We start from the raw sequence: 17305 nt of genomic DNA on the forward strand, positions 1-17305 counted from the left end.
TGGAGTTCAGAAAGTGAACGAGCATGCATTCGAAGATCGAGGTCAAATGTCATGCTATGTCTCCCGACAAATTGTTGCTTATTCTTTTAACATGGGGATTGGTGTTTGCTTTACTTTTCCTGTCTGCAAAGTGAGAGTTTTTTGTACGGTAAACAATGTGACAATCTTGCTGAGGTACACGGAGTGTGAAAGGAAAGATTGCAGGATGTCACGTTTTTCTAACACAGAACTAAATTTAAATACCTGTAAATAAACAGAATAAACATTTCATAATATATCTGCCCTTAGGGAAGCGGAAATGAGACATATTTTTAATTCTGAGGCTTGATGGGAACATTTTAAAAGGATTAGAACAAATCAAGACACTTGGTGATGTGCACATGATAACACTTTGATGAAACACGTTTTCCACACATTAATGTTTCTGCGCTATATAGGTTCATCAGTAAAACTCTTTGCTGGTGCAAATGTAGCGGCCATTTCAATGGAAATATGCTGTCTGCAAATGTCTGTGCGCTACCATACCATGATTTAGTGATATATTTGCAACAGTGTGCTCCAAAAGGCACCACCATGCTTTAGTAATATATGTGCAACTGTTTGATCCAAAATGCACCATGAGCTAGTTAACCCACACACCCTTATTGTCCCTCTCCTGTTAATAGAAGCGGTTCCTTTGGTATTCTTTTTTCTTTGTGTGACACCTGGATTTTTCACGAGCCCATGCTTCACTGAAGTAATGTTGATGGTAGTACTCCCGCTCTGAAATTTGTTCCAGCGCCGCTGTCACAGTACACTTGTGACACGGAGTGGAGTTTGAGAGCTTTCTTTAAAATGAGTAATTTTAACATAAAGTAATAATTTCCAACGACCTCCTCCGAAGTCACTTTAGCCGTGCGACTATGCCCTTAGCCAGACCTTTTTCGAACCCGAAGCGTCTAACTCGGTTACATTTGAGGCGTTTAATAAAGTTGCTCCGCAGCGGGCGGTGCACAGACAGCTTGGAATACCTTCCATAGTGATGATGGTGTGTATAACTGTCGCTTGTCTGGTCTGGCAGCCTCTTACTACAGGTTGGGCTTGTTTGGGGCTTCTTTCGGCAGGAGGTGGGTCTAGTTGCCCCGACAGGCCTTGCTCCTCTGGGCATGCGCTGTTCCTCCCATCACACCCCTTGCGCTGTGGCTGGCTGCAGTGATTCCTGGATTTCTGCCGTCTGGAGCTTATCAGCGTTCCGAGAGGGAAAAACGACAACAGGAGGATTTGGCGTTGGCCAGGCTTGTTTTTTGGGAAGTTTGGAGAAAGTTTCGGGTCCCGGAATCTTGCGCCTGGACGGACCACGGAAGGGAGAATGCGGCCGACTAGGATTTTGGGGTGAGTACCGGGATCCCTCCCAGCAGGCCCCGCCGCTGGTGTCATTTAACCAAAAAGACTCGGATTACGAGGATGTTTTCAGGGCTGAACCGGGGAGTCCATCTAACCTTTAAACGTATTTTAGAAATCTCCGTTTAGTAAATGACAGCTCTTTAATTGTCCCTGCGCTGGCTAAGAGGGTTGGAAGAACTTCAAACAAACAAATCTGGGCATTTGGTGTTGTATGGTCTGTAAAGCTTGCGTGATCTGTCTTCACCAACAATGCATCAGGATCTGCAACAAAATAATCACGTAACCCCTCCCCCCACACTCTGTGGGATTTTTGTATTCGAACTGTGCTTTTTTGTTAATTGCGTACCACCTTCATCATAGGGAGTCACAAGGTTTTCTTTGGTTCTATTTGTTGCCATATTTTTGCAGTCGGTGTTGGTAGCTCTACTTTGAATGCTGTGTTAGTTATTGAAAATGGTGTAAATTCAACAAATGCCCTTTCGCGCAGACTATTGCCTATAAAGGGAAACGCTGATCATTCTCACGCTCTCTTTTGGTAAAAGTTAACAAAAAGTGAATTTATGCCCACCATCGTCGAATTGGTTGCAGTACCCAAATTTGAACCATTTTATTGGGGTTTTGCACATTCCGGTGATGCTTTAGCTAGTAAATGTTTGTCTTCTATATATCTTTATGGTATGGAACAGCATGGGGAATTTACAATGATATACTCTGTTGAACTAAGATAACCCTAAACGATTATCCCACCCCTCCCGGGAATGTCCATGACTCGCTACTACTTCCATCGCTTTCTGACGAAAATGATACCTTTCTTTAGGTCTCCTCTTAAATGTGTTGCTTTATGCAGCCTTAGGAAGAATTAGGAAGGCATTTTACAGTTATATTGGTTGTATAGATAAGTGGTGATATTCACTTGTCGCCTCCTCGTTGAAAAGAATAAGAACGCATGTATAAAGTTGGATTCAGTCCTCTATTCCCCGCCCCGTGCATTGGAAACTTTATTCACTGTCTGTCGCCTATAATACAGAAACAGTGTTTCCCTGACCCCCTAATGTCTTTAGAATTAACGTTTTTATATCACGAAATGGGGTAAAATAAAGCAAACTGTATTGTTTTCCATCTCGCTCTTGGGGCGAGGGTCCCTGACCTTACTCTTTCATGGTCTCGTGTGCTTTCCTTTGTTTTTCTTCACATATGGCGCTCAAAGGCCTGTTTACATTTCCAAAGTAGATAGTCGAGGTCCCCTGCAAGGCAGAGACATGCAAATCAGTTTCTCGATCTGCTGCTTCCAAATAATTACTGGCTATTAGGGCCTGGTTCTCCCTTCTTTGAGGGCAACCCTGCGACACAGCACCGCCCTTTTAGTCATTTGTTTTTAATTAAACGCTACCTGGATCTCTCTGGCCGTGCTTCCTGTCTCCCTTCTAACATGGGAAAGAATGCACCAAAACGTGACGAATACTAAATATACCCCACAGCGGGCCTCTTGAAAACTGTTTTGATGGCGTGCACATCTGGAAAGTTAATACAGGTTTTTTTTGTGGCGGAAGACCACATTGAGCCAAACTGAATAAGTGTACGTGTGTTTTACTGGCGATTTCAGCAAATGTACGTTGACTAGTTAATATTTTCTTTAAAAGTAAGTCAGTCGCTTCAAAACTCTTTGTTTGAATACGTTTGTCTGCATCTTCAAATGCTTAAACTTTGTCGCCAAACATCCACGCATGGTATTTTAGAACAGTAGAACAAATAAGATGCTGTCGGCTTAATTTTTCAGTAATTAAACTACACTGTTAAAATCTCACCTTTCACCCCTACATAGTCTTAGGAATGATCAAATGTTTAAACTTAAATTTAAAAAAATCCTCACAAAATACAAAACATTAATTAAACAGCTTTGTTGTTTTTGGGGGACGATTCGCATGGTAAATAAATTGTATTAATGCATTTTAATATTCTGCATAGTTTTCAAGCCTGAAGAGTTTCCTGTCCTTGGTGCTATGCTTCTTTTTATTGCTTCTATTTTTTTTTTTTTTACGGAGAGTACATGTGTTTATAAAAGCTTGATTGGGCGTTTGTTTTCCACTGGTGGGCTTGGGGAGAATGGGGTCAGTTCACCTGAAAAGAAGACCCGCTGCCTGGTTTAAAGGAGAAGTGGGTCTATCTTTACGAAGCATTTCCATAATTAAACGTCCATGTGATGTGCCAAGTGCAGTAAAGTGATAACAAAAACGTGACCAGGTGCATTATGGTGAAAGTGAATAAAAGTAAGCAAGTCTTCATAGCAGGAAATATTATTTTCCAATCTGCATGTATTCGGATACTAAAAGAAGCGGCGACATGTCAAAATAAGACGTACAAATTGACCTGGACTGTACATTCTGGAAGTAGTGGGGCTAGCTAGTAGGTGCCAGTTTGTTAAACTTTGGCTGTCCTGCAGGGACAAACCGGTCCAGGCTGCTTTGGTTTCTAAGAATACGTCCCAAAACTGTAAATCAGTTGAGGGATAGCCTCTGTAGAGGGTGGGGGTGAGGATAGACGCCAGGGGGCGGGCATTCTCTTTGAAAGGATGAAGTGTGGGGCCAGTAAATCGATTAGATGTGTCTGATGGGGTCATGTCACTGCAGGCAGTCCTTACTGTGCCTTGTTCACATTTACCCTAGCAAGGATAGTTTTTCCAGACCCCCCCCCCGTTTCTATGAAGAGAAGCTAGAATGAGTCGTCAAGGCATCGCAACATAAAACTCCCCAAGGCCTCTTATTCACACACTCTTGATAGTGGTTTGATGTGAACCGGCCACCAAGAGATGGTAAATACGTGCGCACGTTCGAACTCTCATCGTTTTGAGCTGCGAAGTGGTATTTTGCACATTCTGTGGGCAACGTGACAATAATGTGACTAGAACCTTGAAAGAAGACATGTTCCCTGACATGTAGCCAAGTTAAAATAGCTCGCTGTGAATGTCCCTCCTTTTAGAACCTCTGACCTCCGATGATGAACTCCATTCTCTGCAGGAGGCACATTACCCACCAGAGCTGTCTTACTGACTAGTGTGCACGCTAAATGTCTGCTGAGATAGTAACTTGATCTGGTTAAGATATATGTGACATATGTTAACATATTATTCAGAGCCACCGGATTTGAAAATATTAGTTCACTCAACTACTGTAGCAGTGCAGTGGTCAATTTGCATGTTATTGCCATAGCAACACCAAAAGCCAAGCCAATGGCAGGCACTGGACTTTACAAATGACACTTAACATTACATCAATTCCTATCCTATGCACACGCTCAAATCTTCAATGAGAGTTCGTCATATAATTGGAGCACGAAAACAAAAGCGAATGGCTTTTTTTAGTCTTTTCTTTGTCCTTTATTCAACAATCGCCCCGCCAACACGTGTTTAGTTGAATGGGGGTTACCCCTCAACTTCTTCAGGGCTGTCCGGCTCTGTATGTTCTATATTCAGTCACCTATCTGCTGGTTATAATTCCGACCTGGCTGGTCAATTAATCCTCTATCCAATAACATCCAAAGATTATATCTAGTGATTATATTACCCACACATACATACTGCAGCCAAAAACAACCCAGATGATCTCTGAACACTTGGGTCTTCATTGCGATGCTGTTTGAACCAATTGCTACAGCTGCAATCCGATTCCAAAAGGGGATGCTGGGAAAGTTCCCCGGCCGTATTACGGTGCAACCCCCTTTATGGCGATGCACATATCCCCGAAAATGCAAGTGCGTACAAACTCACAGGAAACGTGATATGTACACACATTGTCAGAAAGCGACTCTTTTGACATGGTTAGCCCATGTCCGTTTGATTGTCGTGCACAGGGTCCTTGTCAACCAGATCCCCTGTGTCAGTGCTTCTTCCCTAAAACATTCCCACAATTGGTACTTCTGCTCCCCTGTAAATAGCACCAGAGTAGCTGGGGCCTGGGAGCTGAAGAGGGTCCCCAGGGACCCCCTCACTAGGACCATGCCACTGCCCTTGCTGCTTACATGCCCTTCTGAGGTGAAAAACTAACATATTGCCATGGCACCCACCCTAAGTGCCATGCCAGCCAGCCGACACTGTATGTATAGGTAAGTCACCCTCTAGCAGGCATTACCGCCCTAAGGCAGGGTGCATTATGCTCCAAGTGAGGGCATATCTACATGAGTAGATATGCACATACAATACTTAAATCAATATTGTGAGTGTCAGGGAAGCCATGAGGAGTACATGGGCTGGAAATTCAACCACTCTAGTTCCACAGCACCATGATGGCTTCACTGAAACCAGGAGTGTTTGTTACCAAACAACTCCTTGTTATAAATCCACACTGATGCCAGTGCGAGATTTATTTCACCATGTACTCAGAGAGCACCTCAGAGGTGCAACCCCGAAAACCTACAGACCCTGGTGTGGACACTAACTTCCTTTAGGCAGTCTGCCATACACAGGGTGGAGAGCCTCTGCTTGCTGGGACCAGAAACAATGCACATCCTGGACAGAGGTGTTGCTCCTCCTCCCCAGGATGGGCCAGTGCTCAAAAGGGGTAGCTTCAAAGGCCTTCCGCCTTTGCAATGCGACCCCCAGCCTCTGTTGTTAGTAGCAGATAGTAGCCCCCAGTTTACACCCCCACTTTGGGCGGGAAAACAGACGGGAAAACCAAGAAGAATATGTGTGCCCACCTCTGCCAACTCCACCCCTAAGTTGAGGGAGGCGAGGTGAAGCACATCTTTCAGTCCACGCCATCTTGAAGATGGGGAGAACCCTCCCATCAGGGCTAGGTCTACGCACCCTCCCACAGGAGGATGACATAATTGAGGGTGTAGTCACCCCAGGTAAAGTGCCCATTGGCCCTACCTCCTACTCCCCTAAATTTAGTATTTAGGTGGCTCCCCCAGACCTGGGAACTAGATCTAAGAAGAAAGAAGACAACCCTGCAGAGAAGACTAAAGACAACTGCCTTGGCCTTAGCCTTACCGGCCTGTCTTCAGCTTTGACGAACCTGCGACCTGTCTTGCAGCCAGTGACCTCTGAAAACCCCGAGAGGACTTCTGCCTTAGAAAACGACTATAATCTTCAATGGACCTATCCAGAAGAAATCTACTCCAACAGCTCTGGGTTCAGCTGGAAGCGCAACTCCTGCCCACCGTGCACCTGACGCCCATGGCCTGAGTGGCTCACCTATCCAGTGAAGTCTCCCCAGCGATCCTGACCTAGAGTCCAGCGTTGGCTGACCTCTCCTGTTCTCCATTGCGGCGCCTGCAGTGTGACTCCCGAGGCTCCTCCTGATCGCAACCGGCTCTGATAAGAGGACTCGGACATCGAAAGGCACCCCTGCTCCTGAAGCCCCTGGGCCTTGGTGAGCTGAACCGACGGTGCTATTATGACCCCCTACACCTCTACTTACCTCTGCTGTCGATGGTCTTCCTCCTGCAACCTCTGGTGCCACGCCTGCAGCCTGTTTGCCAATAACCAAATCCTTTTTGAAGAGCATTAGTTGGCCGGCGATGAATTTGCACTCTGTACCTGGCCGCCCCTGTTGTGCTGGTGGTGTATTTTTGGTGCTGCTTTGTTGCCCCCTCTGTTCCTTAATCCAAACACCCCCAAAGTTTGCCCCCTGCAAGCAGTGTGGCTTCGAGCACCCTTTGAAACGCATTGGGCTGAACACTTTATTTTGACCACTGCACCTGGCCGTGCTGATGTTGCAGTTTTGGTACTCATGACCTTTGTTCCAGAAAACTGGAATTGTAAGTGTGATACTTACCTTTTTAACCGCTATATTGTTTGGTAACAATATTTTGAGGGTGTGTTTTGGGTTTACCCCTTTCAGCCACTTGTGCTCTTTAACCAGCTGGCTGCAGCTATTGGCTTGAGGCTTTGTGTATCACGTCCTGGCTTTGTCAAGTAGATTCTACTCTCACCTTATTCTATTGGCTGTTGTTTGGTTGTGTCCTTCCGCCTACACTCCTGTGTTTTGTATTGTACTAACTGCATGACAGACCATTTTCCAACTGTAACCCTCTTTCTCGAATGCCTGCTGTCTTTATCCACATTATTCTTTGCTTACGAATTATGGAAAATAAATCACTGGTATACTCTGTTTCAAGTGAAATATTGAAATTTGAAATCACTATATGTTTGTGGAAGAAAGGGTCAGGGAGAGTGTCATAGTGTTACTGCTTTTGTGCTTTTCGGCAGGGTAAACTTTAGTACACCACTTTAGCCAGTGCTTTGAATGGGTAGGTACTACGAATTTTCACTTCTTTAGTTTGGACCAACAATTCTCAGCAGCGGTGCAGTGCTTTTAATGGGCAAACACAAGTACTTCCCAGTGGCAAGGAGTTCCTCTAGGTAGCAAGAAACAGTCCCAGCACTTTGATATTTTCTTTTCAATCACTGACTGTAGCATTTTCCCTCTAAGTAACTTTACGTGTTGATGACTTTGCAAGCAGTCAAAAACCTGGCTAATATATCAAACATCTGCATTATTGCACGTCCCTTTTAAGGTTGATACTGGGCAGCTCATGCGTTGCTCTGCAAGGCATGTTATATGGACTTGAAACTCCGTCCACTCTCTACCCATATTTTTCATTGGCTTGTGTCATTGTCCCTTGTAAATGCTGTCTTCTGATTAGTTAATTGGCTTGTTAATCCTTCCTTAGTACCGTTTTGTCTTCATTTGTAACCTCCCATGAGAACTGTCCCTTTTACTTCTGTTGTTACGTGGTCCCGGGCTCACTGTGCCACTGGATTCAAGCTATCCTGGCTGAAGAGGGGTGAAACCCCAAAACCGGTCCGAGGATGCTTGTTTCCGGTCCAGGGAGGACCTGGCTTAGCAGTTCGGGCTGGACTGTTCCCATGAGGCACAGGGTCAAGACTGATTTGCATATGGCCAGGTCTAAACTGGGGTGGCATAGTGAGCAAAAGAATGATGGATTTAACCCAGATCTCTTGACTGGGGGTGATTGTTTTGATTTGTTCTATAACTTAAAGATAAATTAAAGGCATTGTCATTTACAATGCCAATAGCTTAAACTCTCACAAATGCAAGACCTATTGCATTGCAAATGCTTGTTTAACTTTACATATGTCAGTTAAACGTACCTACCTATTGTTAAAAATGGTGTTGTAGCGCAGTGGACCCATATTAGAGATTTTCTGTTATTTTATATGTAGTTTTGTTAGATTTATATAAGCCTATTTTCCCATTGCTGCCTGCCAAATTGTAGGATTTGCCTTTTTGTTCTGGGTGCAAGGTTCCCTTCTAATTGCACAACTGTGGTTGCCACCTGCTCCCAAACATTTGTTTTGGTCTGATGTTGTTGTCAAGGTGTGTAAACAAGATGTGTGAAATACTTCGGTGTCCTTTTCCGCCCTTTGCTGAAGAGTTGTGGGATGCTTTCCAAACAAAAAAGCAGTAAACCTACAACCTGGCCTGCAGGGGTGTGGTGCGGAAGTAATTAAACAGGTGGGTTTGGGCAGAAGGCTGTCTATGTCCATGAAAGAACTCTGTCGCCAAAAAGGGAGGATAGCATAAAGAGCTGCAACTGTTGCAGATGAAGAGGGCCTTACGTACCCTCCTTCAACAGTTTCTAGAAGGTAGAAGGAGGAGGGTGAAGGGCCTCTGCTGGAGCAAGCTGGAGAAGGAAGGGGAATGGTCTCTGCAGCAACAGCTTGAACGCTCATCTGCGATGCAATAGGTCTAGCATTTATGCAAGTTTCAGCTATTGACATTGGTTTGCCCATTTGATTTCTTGTATTTTTTGTTATATGCTGACTTATTGATGGGCAGCTGTTGCTATAGCTGTAAGCATGTACTTGTTGCTCAGGAATTTCTTCTCAATGATATTGCATTCAACACTGCTGTGTTTTAATCTGCCAGTTTAAATACATACAAAAATGATTCAGCTTGGTCTGAAATTAAAGGAATAATTCTGTGAGGCTCTATTTTTGGGTCTGCTTATGAAAATATTTTGGCGATCCTGCATCTCTCCTTCATTCGTCTTCATTTTAGAAAACAGGTTGTAAAGCTTTAATTGCATTAATCTTGACTACAGCACTCCATCTGCCAAAAATGACAGAGCGGTTTAAGTGACATTTTTATTCTTCATCAGTGTGTGCTTCCAGTGTTATCGGGGACACTGGAATTAAACAATTTTGACTTGATGTGTTTTCTGCACAATTATTTTCCACAATTGCCATTTAATCTACCCTTTGATGCATAAGTTGAACATTTTGTTTATGACCTACCCACCTTCTCAAGGCTGTTTCATACTTTGTATGACAGTGCAGTAGTTCAGGCTTTCATTTCATGTGACAGGATCTGTTTTTCTCTAAAATACTGTACTTCTGTCAGACAAGTGCTTTTTAGGTCGAGCCTTGGGCAGCGCATGCGCTGCACTAGGAAATCGGCCTCTTGGAATCACTTCAGCTTCTGTAGAAGCTCGTGCGTGTGGTGCTCACACGCTATTGGCCTTTGCGTCTGGCTTTAGCACGCAATTGCCCAAAGGGGTGTGGATGTTCCAGCTTTTCCTGAAATGTTTACTCCCGGAGCATTTTTTTGCTCTCAGGAGCCAGCAGCGGCGCGCAGGGGCCATCTGTTTAGTGTCAGGTTTCCTTGCTGCTTTCATTAGAAGGCGCGTCGCCTCCCCCCCCCCCTCCCACCCCCCGGGCAAGGGACACCCCCCCCCCCCCCCCACTCCTCCTGGTGCGTGAGCACTGTCATTCCTCCCTCTCGTTATTCTGCCAAGCTGCAGGAACTGCTTCTGTTATGTGACATGATGAGGGTGTTTCAGCGCACGCTTAGTAATGATTTTAAAACCTGCAGTGCACGTCTATTAACCACAGCATCCCCGTGAACTGCGTGGTTCATTTGAAAGCCTGCAGTGCGTGGGTATTAATCACAGCATCCCCGTGAACTAAGTGGTTCATTAAGGGGCGTTAGCGGACTGACCGTACATGGTCACACGTAACAGCGCGCACCTTGTTTTAGTTATTGTCTGTGTCTTCACCAGGTTTCAGGCTGGCCGCGGTTTAATTGTCTTTTTGAAATAGAATTAATACGTTGGCATCGCATGTGTGTCTTGGGATGCATTGTTGCCAACGACGATGAACCCTCCTTTTATGTTGCAGGCTCAAAGCCATACCCTCGGTTAGTTCTGCCCCTTAAGCACCATGCAGTCGCAAAGATCTATCCTCCGGCAGGCTCATGCGGCTCCTGTTCACTCACCACTCCAGCCTCGCGCTGATCCACCTCCCCCTCCTTATAAATGCATGCACAGTCTGCTGTTGGGGGACGTGAAACACTAGCGTTTAACGTATTACTGCTGCTTAACGTTTATACAGCGTTCTAAAGGTGGTCACATCAACGTCCCTGGCTCCTAGCGTCGTGCAACTGAGAACGTGCCCATTAACCCACTGATCTATAAAACGGTAATGCATTTTGATATTCTAATACGCCATAATAGTCTAGTACTCCGTAAAGTTCTAATACTGTGTAATAGTCTGTAATATTCTAGTATTCTAATTCTCTGTAATACTCTGTAAACGCAAGCTTGACCCCAACACTGCAAGACTAATACCGCTAATCGGGCGCATAATTAAATCGTCGCAGAAAAGGATTCTTCTACACCAGTGATACTTCACCGCCTCTATCGGTCTGTGTCAGTTGTGTAGCTCTGCAGCAGTCTCACTGCTCCAAGCCCCAGTAACTAACAGGGAGCGCTGCTTGTACCCCAGACTCTGCGAAGGGTGGGTGGGTCTCAGGATGGTGCTGCAGGGGGTCGGTGAGATCTACTTTTGCGATATCAGGCTTGCTGCTGGCAGCCCTACAGCACCTCCTGCTGCTGGACCAGGCCTTTAGCTTAAGCTCTGACATTATTTAGTGAAGCGCCTCATGATCACTGTAGCGCCAAAAAGCATCAAATTAGCAGAGCGCTGCTCCCAACGTTACATTTATTTATGCCTGCAATATGCTGTACGGCTACATCAGGGCAGCCGCTTCCATAAGGCATTATCTGAATTTTATCAGCCTCAGATGAGCTTTGCCATCATTAGAGCCATCTGTTCCGTAGGAGAGTGTAAATCAGGATCACGGAATTGCCTCATCATGGTAGAACGAATGAGAAATGAGAAGTTCCTGGAGTATGTTGTTCAAATATAGAAATTAGTGAGTCTCTATGCAGTAATTGTATCAGCATGTTGCATGTATTGATAATGTCCGGAAGAGGGTGAATTAAATGTATTAAAAAGGACCAAAACATGCAACAATTTTAGTGTGATTTACTGGACAACGCCATAGTATGTCTGGGTCTTTGAGTTAATAACTGTTAACTGAAGAGGGTCCTTTACGTACCCGAGACCTGTTTTTAGAATGAATAAGTGAGCGGGTAGATGTTAACTGTAAATGAAAGGGTTTGGTTGATTGCTATGTTATTGTAATCCTGGTGATTTATTGTATATTGAATACTTTGGAAATATGGACACAAATATGTATCGAACTAGATTGCAATGGTATAGAATGGAAAAATATTACTTGTAAAGAAACTAAAGATTATTTGTTTGAGGTAGATATTTCCCCCTCCTAGCTTAAATTGGGATGCCCTTGTTTTGGTTATATTTTGCAGATTTCCACTGTGTTGTACCTCAAACAGAACAAAAATGCGCCCTCATGAGGTGCTGCACAGTGGCATCAAAGTTTAACATTTCACCTTTCGCATGTTGATTGCTGTATTCAGGTGTTAAACTGGTTGTAATGCATTGAAATATTTGTCCAGACTCGTTTTATATGTTCAAGTGGTGAGAACCGGATTATGCTGCGTAATTTAGCTTTTTCTTTTTGCACAATTTAGTGAACCCTGCTGCAAACCATTGTCTTCTATTGTTGCATAATTGCTGTGGCCCTGCGCATAATGGAGTTGTTGAACTTTAAGACCGAAGTACACCTTTATTGGGATCAGGCCTGCAATGCGATGCACGTTCCCAACAGAGAAAGGAAAACGTTCTTTCGCCTCAAGGTGAATGTTTCCAATTCTGAGCTTTTTTTTGGGCCCGGAAGTCCATGGCAGAGGGAGGGAGGGAGGAGGATTTGGGGTTGAAGGTGGCGTCTCTTTCGCGAGAGAGGCCACGCAAAATGGAGGAGGTCAGAAAGCAGATGAAAAAGCAAGACACAGTGTCTAAGAATCAGGGAAAAACTCCAACTAATATAACACAAACAGGGAACACGGCACATCTGCAGATCAGCTGTGAGTCAAACTCCAGGGAGTCTCGGATATAAAACACAGTAGATTTAAGGAACCGAGGAAGCGAGCTGGAGCTTTAAACATGCATTCCAGATGAACGTCTCTCCCAAAATGTTTTTTTTTTAAGCAGTATAACACGTTTTACTTAACATAAATATATCCATCTAAGTATATTTTATACAATAGGAGAGGAACACTGTGAGTCGCCAGGAAATTCAAAATGCAGAACGACTACGGGATAAAGAAGTTATTCATAATGTAATGCAGTTGTCTCCCCATTCATGACCACGGAGGAAAATGCAATTACCATGTCTTTTTCTGCATAACCTCAAATTTTCCGCACTTGTCACACAGCTCACTATCGCTGCATAGTTTACAGATTTTAACCCAAAATTGCAGTTCAAGCCTATCAAAATGTATTAAAATAACCACACATGGGTTGCAGTACCTTGCCTGACACTTTCCAAGTTGGTGACTGATAACATCTTTCCTGGCCTGTTGATAGATGTACCCTGCATTTAAAAAGAGGAGAGCTTTATTCAGGTTGTGTACACATCCTCAATTGGTACTCGGGGAGGCGGAAAAATTTTGTCAGGACACAAACGCATATAGTCCTCTTTTTCTTCAAAACATTTCGTTTCCCTTTTTTCTCAGGTTCATGCTAACATCACAGGTGCTGTTAGCAAATCAGCACTTAATACAAGAGGTTAGTCTTGAGTTCAGAAAAATTACAAACATTTCTGTCTGTCTTAAGGTGCGACACTTGCATCATTAGTATGAATGTACTATGCTGTTCTAGGGGGGCTGTTTCTGTGTTTTTGTATCGGTGCCTCCTGCGGCCCGGTAGTGTGAATAGAAGGTTAATCCAAAAAACTGAAGGCAAGTTTTGGAAAATAAATTGTGACGCCATACACCAAATAAAGGAGGCATGCTTTTATTTAAAGGACTGCATACATGTGTAGAAAAGACAATAAAATGGCATACATGAATGCAAGACATCGGTTTTGAATAACCTTTTTAATCTGCTGAACGTTTAAATGTTTCTCTTAATAAACTGGCGTATTTTTAGATTTGAGATTCCTTTGATTCTGGTCTGTTCCCAAGTCAAATTTGCTAGATAAGGCTAATTTCCAATACTGTGCATAATGTGCACAAGAATATCCATTTCCTTGCCGTAGAATGTGTTAACGCTGCCTTATGTGGTCCTCTGTTCCTGCTTCCAGTTGCCCTGCTAGCAGTTTGAGCTCTCTGACTGACCTCTTGGTTTGGGCGTGTTAGGAAGGTGCAGTCATCATAGCTGCAGCATTTCATGTGGCCCCTTTGGCCAGGTCTTGCTTATTAGTTACCAACACTGTAAGAGCAAAAATCTTGAGGCCTCTTGGCAGCTGTGTGCTAATACTTCATAAGCCCCATTTTTAGGTCGAGCCTGTAACAGCGCTTGCGCTGTTCTGGCGAAGACTTTATGTAAGGGATTTTTAGGTCTCTCCTGACCCAGCGCATGCGCTGGTCTGGCGAGACTTATTGAGAGGGCTCCAAAAAGTGCTACCAGGCCAGCCTAGAGCTACAGTGCATGTGCGCAGGCGCGTGCCGCGCTTTTCCGCGATTACTTTCATTTTCGCGGCTGCACAGCGCTTTGATGTTTGATCGCGATCACTTTCACTTTCGCGGCCGCACGACCGCTTTGCATAGCCAATATGTCTCGCTTTTGGGACCTTATAAGTATTTAGTTATGCAACTGTTGCATGGCTAAACACTTATAAGGTCCCAAAGGCGAGACCTTTTGGCTATGCCAATGCTTGTTAAAAATTTAACCTCGCACACGCTTGTGTGTGTGCTTTTTGTTTTGTCCCACGCTATTGGCCTTTGCTTGCGTCTTTTTAACAAAGACCGCACGCAATTGGCCAAAGACGGGCCCATGGCCTATTGATTGCGTTTACCCGCATGACCGCCGTGTGGTTTCAATTATCGTGCCCAGACATAGGCGCGATAATTGAAAACCAGATGTCTTGCTGAGGCTTGTTTGCTTACTGTTGTGCCGCGATGCTGTTCCCCGTCGCCTCGAGCATGGATAGCAGGTAATGGGCACCATTAGCTGTGTAAGTTAGAAATAATAAAAGTAATCATATTGTATGGTTTTGTAGTGCTTCATGCACGGATATATTATTTTTTTTTACCAAGGTCGGGGGCTCTGCACTCCTTTGATCTTCTCAAGGGGGACAAGGGAGCGTCTGTCCCCCCAGACTCGGCGCCCCTGCTTTCTTTTACACTCCCCCAGCTCTCTCTGGAGCCCTCGGCCTCTCTCTCTGTCCCCGTCTCTCACTCCAGCTCTCTCCGTCTTTTTCATCTCCCTCTCTCTCCTACGCTCGCTTGCCCCTCACTCTCTCAGTCCTTTCTCCGCCTCACCCTTGTTCATCCTTTCTCAGTCCCCGTTTCTTCTGCTCTCTTGCCCCCTCTCACACTCCCACTCTTTCTGTCCCCGTCTCCCACGCTCTCCATCCACTCCCTACCCTCTCTTCTGCAGTTAATAATTTATTCATCCTCCCAGCTGGTACAATCCGTTACAAACCTCTCGTAAGCAGGAGCCGTTCGGAGCTGGGCTTCTGGCTGCAAAGCACAGCGCCTGGAGCAGCTTCCGGCCCCGGCTGCAGAGAGAGCGTTATTAATGGACACTCCCCAAAGAAGTGAAATGAATGGTGTTTAAATCATTTTGTTCGCCTGTCACTTCTCAAGCACCCTTTCTCCCAAACCTCTGCAAGGGGTGGGCACTACGCGCTCGGCAGGGTCGGTATCATTGGTCAAGACTGGAAAGATGGCAGATGTAAACACTTATTTACCAGCGTCTTTTGATATGGGGAAAGTGACCTACTGGTGGCGCAAGGGGCTTGTATATAAGCCCCGGAATACTTCTAGCAGTCTCAACACCTTACACACTGTAGGGAGATACCTACTCCCAAACAAATGTATCTTTGATCCAGATTATCGCATAAATCACAAATTGAACACAAAGCCGGGGGGGGGGCTAGACCAGGGTGTCTGAGAAAACAACCTGAAATGACAAAGACAAAGCGGCTCTGAAACTCCTCTGGGTGTCACTACAGAAGGGTTCGAGAGACTAAAAGTTCTCATTTCAGTGGCAGCTCTACCTTGTTTCTGCCACTTTTCTAGGTCTCATTTGAGACAGTGCACGCCCTGGCGCTTGCGGGGCATTTTGTGAACTTACTTATGAGGTCCCAAAGGCGAGACCTATTGGCTATGCCAATGCTTGTGTTTGTTGCCTACATATAGCTTTTAGCAGTCTGTTGTCATAAACATGATGAGGACAGTACCATTGCTAATGGAGGTATTTTGGACAGCTATGTATGCTTCTTATTTGATGGGTTCCCTTCCTCTTGTGTTTGTCCCTCTACTGGAGTACGGCTTCTTTACCATCCTTTTGATTGGACCGCTTGTATCCTTCCACTGCTTACAATAGGGTAACTTTTTTTTCTTTTTTTTTTTTTATCCCTTCCATTTGGGTTCATTTGTTTCCTTTCACTCTCCCTCGTGTGCTGCTTCCTCATTCCGCAAGCACTCTCCATGTTTCTCCCCTAGTCCTCCGCTGCTTAGAGCACCCTACCCAGTTAGGTATTGCCTTTTTTAGGTCTCGGCTGCGAAAGGCTGCGCTTGCGCAGTCTCGCTCCGAGATTTAATGAGTTGGAGTGACTTTGAGAAGAGGGGCTTGCACCCGCCCCTCTTCTCTCCTGTTCTCCATTGGCTGGCCTCTTAAATGCTGGCCAGCCACTGGAGAAGAGGTCCAGTCACTCCGTTGAAGCCCCGTCCTTTTCGGATCGGGGGGCGTGTTTTTGGCGAGAAGTCTCAGGGAGGAGACAACAGCAAAACACGCCCCCAAATCCGAAAAGGACGTGGCGTTTCTCCGAGGCATTTTCTGCTGTGCCTCGGAGAAAGGCGGTCGTGTCTTCCGGTGCCCTCGGCTTGTTTTGTTGTTGCTGTTGGATTAGTTAATGGGGTCACTTTTACTTCGGTGCCTGCGCCCGTTTTCTGTTCCAGTTCGCGGCCCTCATGATAACATTTAAAGTTTTGTCAAGTACGACATATAATTACTATAGTATCAGTTCGAAGCGAAGAAATCTTTGTTTTCGCAATTTAGATTCAGGCAGTGACTTACTTCAACAATTTGCATAGGTATTCTAGGCACTCCTTAACACTTGTCTTCCTTCGAAAACATTAGACTGGCATAAACTCTACCTGAGCCCTTAGCATTATTGCCCTACCAGCCCTCCCTCTACACATGCAAACTCCTAGGAGGTCCTCCGTAGGTTGGCAGCGCTATTAGTATAATAAAACATAATAAATATATTACGGGACTCGTGTCCCTAGATGCCCACATCACCTCTCTGCGTTGGGACAAGTGAAGAGCGGAGGATACGGGCCGCGCTCGAGCCCCGACAGGAGGCCATGGCCCACTAGGGCCTCGCAGTTGCGTAACGTCGACACCCAGGTAGTTCTCTCCTGGCCACCCGTAGTGACGCGCAGTTCCCCTCCGCTGTCCCTTGAGCCAGCCCAGGAGCAACAGACCTGGCCTGTCAGCTGTATGGCGTCAGGCCCTACGTTACTCCACCATCAGGACGCACGAAAGAGGCCCGTCCGTCAAGGCCATAGCAAACCAGGGGTAGAA

At 45.3% G+C, this 17305-nt stretch overlaps 1 protein-coding gene across 1 annotated transcript in view; it reads left to right on the forward strand.

Annotated features, from left to right (window-relative positions):
• The first annotated feature begins 1152 nt into the window (after positions 1 to 1152).
• Positions 1153 to 17305, forward strand: part of BMPR1A (bone morphogenetic protein receptor type 1A) — a 346242-nt gene continuing 330089 nt past the window's right edge. The window contains exon 1 of the mRNA XM_085607566.1: positions 1153 to 1371. The gene's annotated coding sequence lies outside the window, so the exon portion shown is untranslated. The remainder of the gene's footprint in view (positions 1372 to 17305) is intronic.

The sequence above is a fragment of the Triturus cristatus genome, chromosome 1_2, assembly GCF_964204655.1.
Source record: "Triturus cristatus chromosome 1_2, aTriCri1.1, whole genome shotgun sequence".
NCBI lineage: Eukaryota > Metazoa > Chordata > Amphibia > Caudata > Salamandridae > Triturus > Triturus cristatus.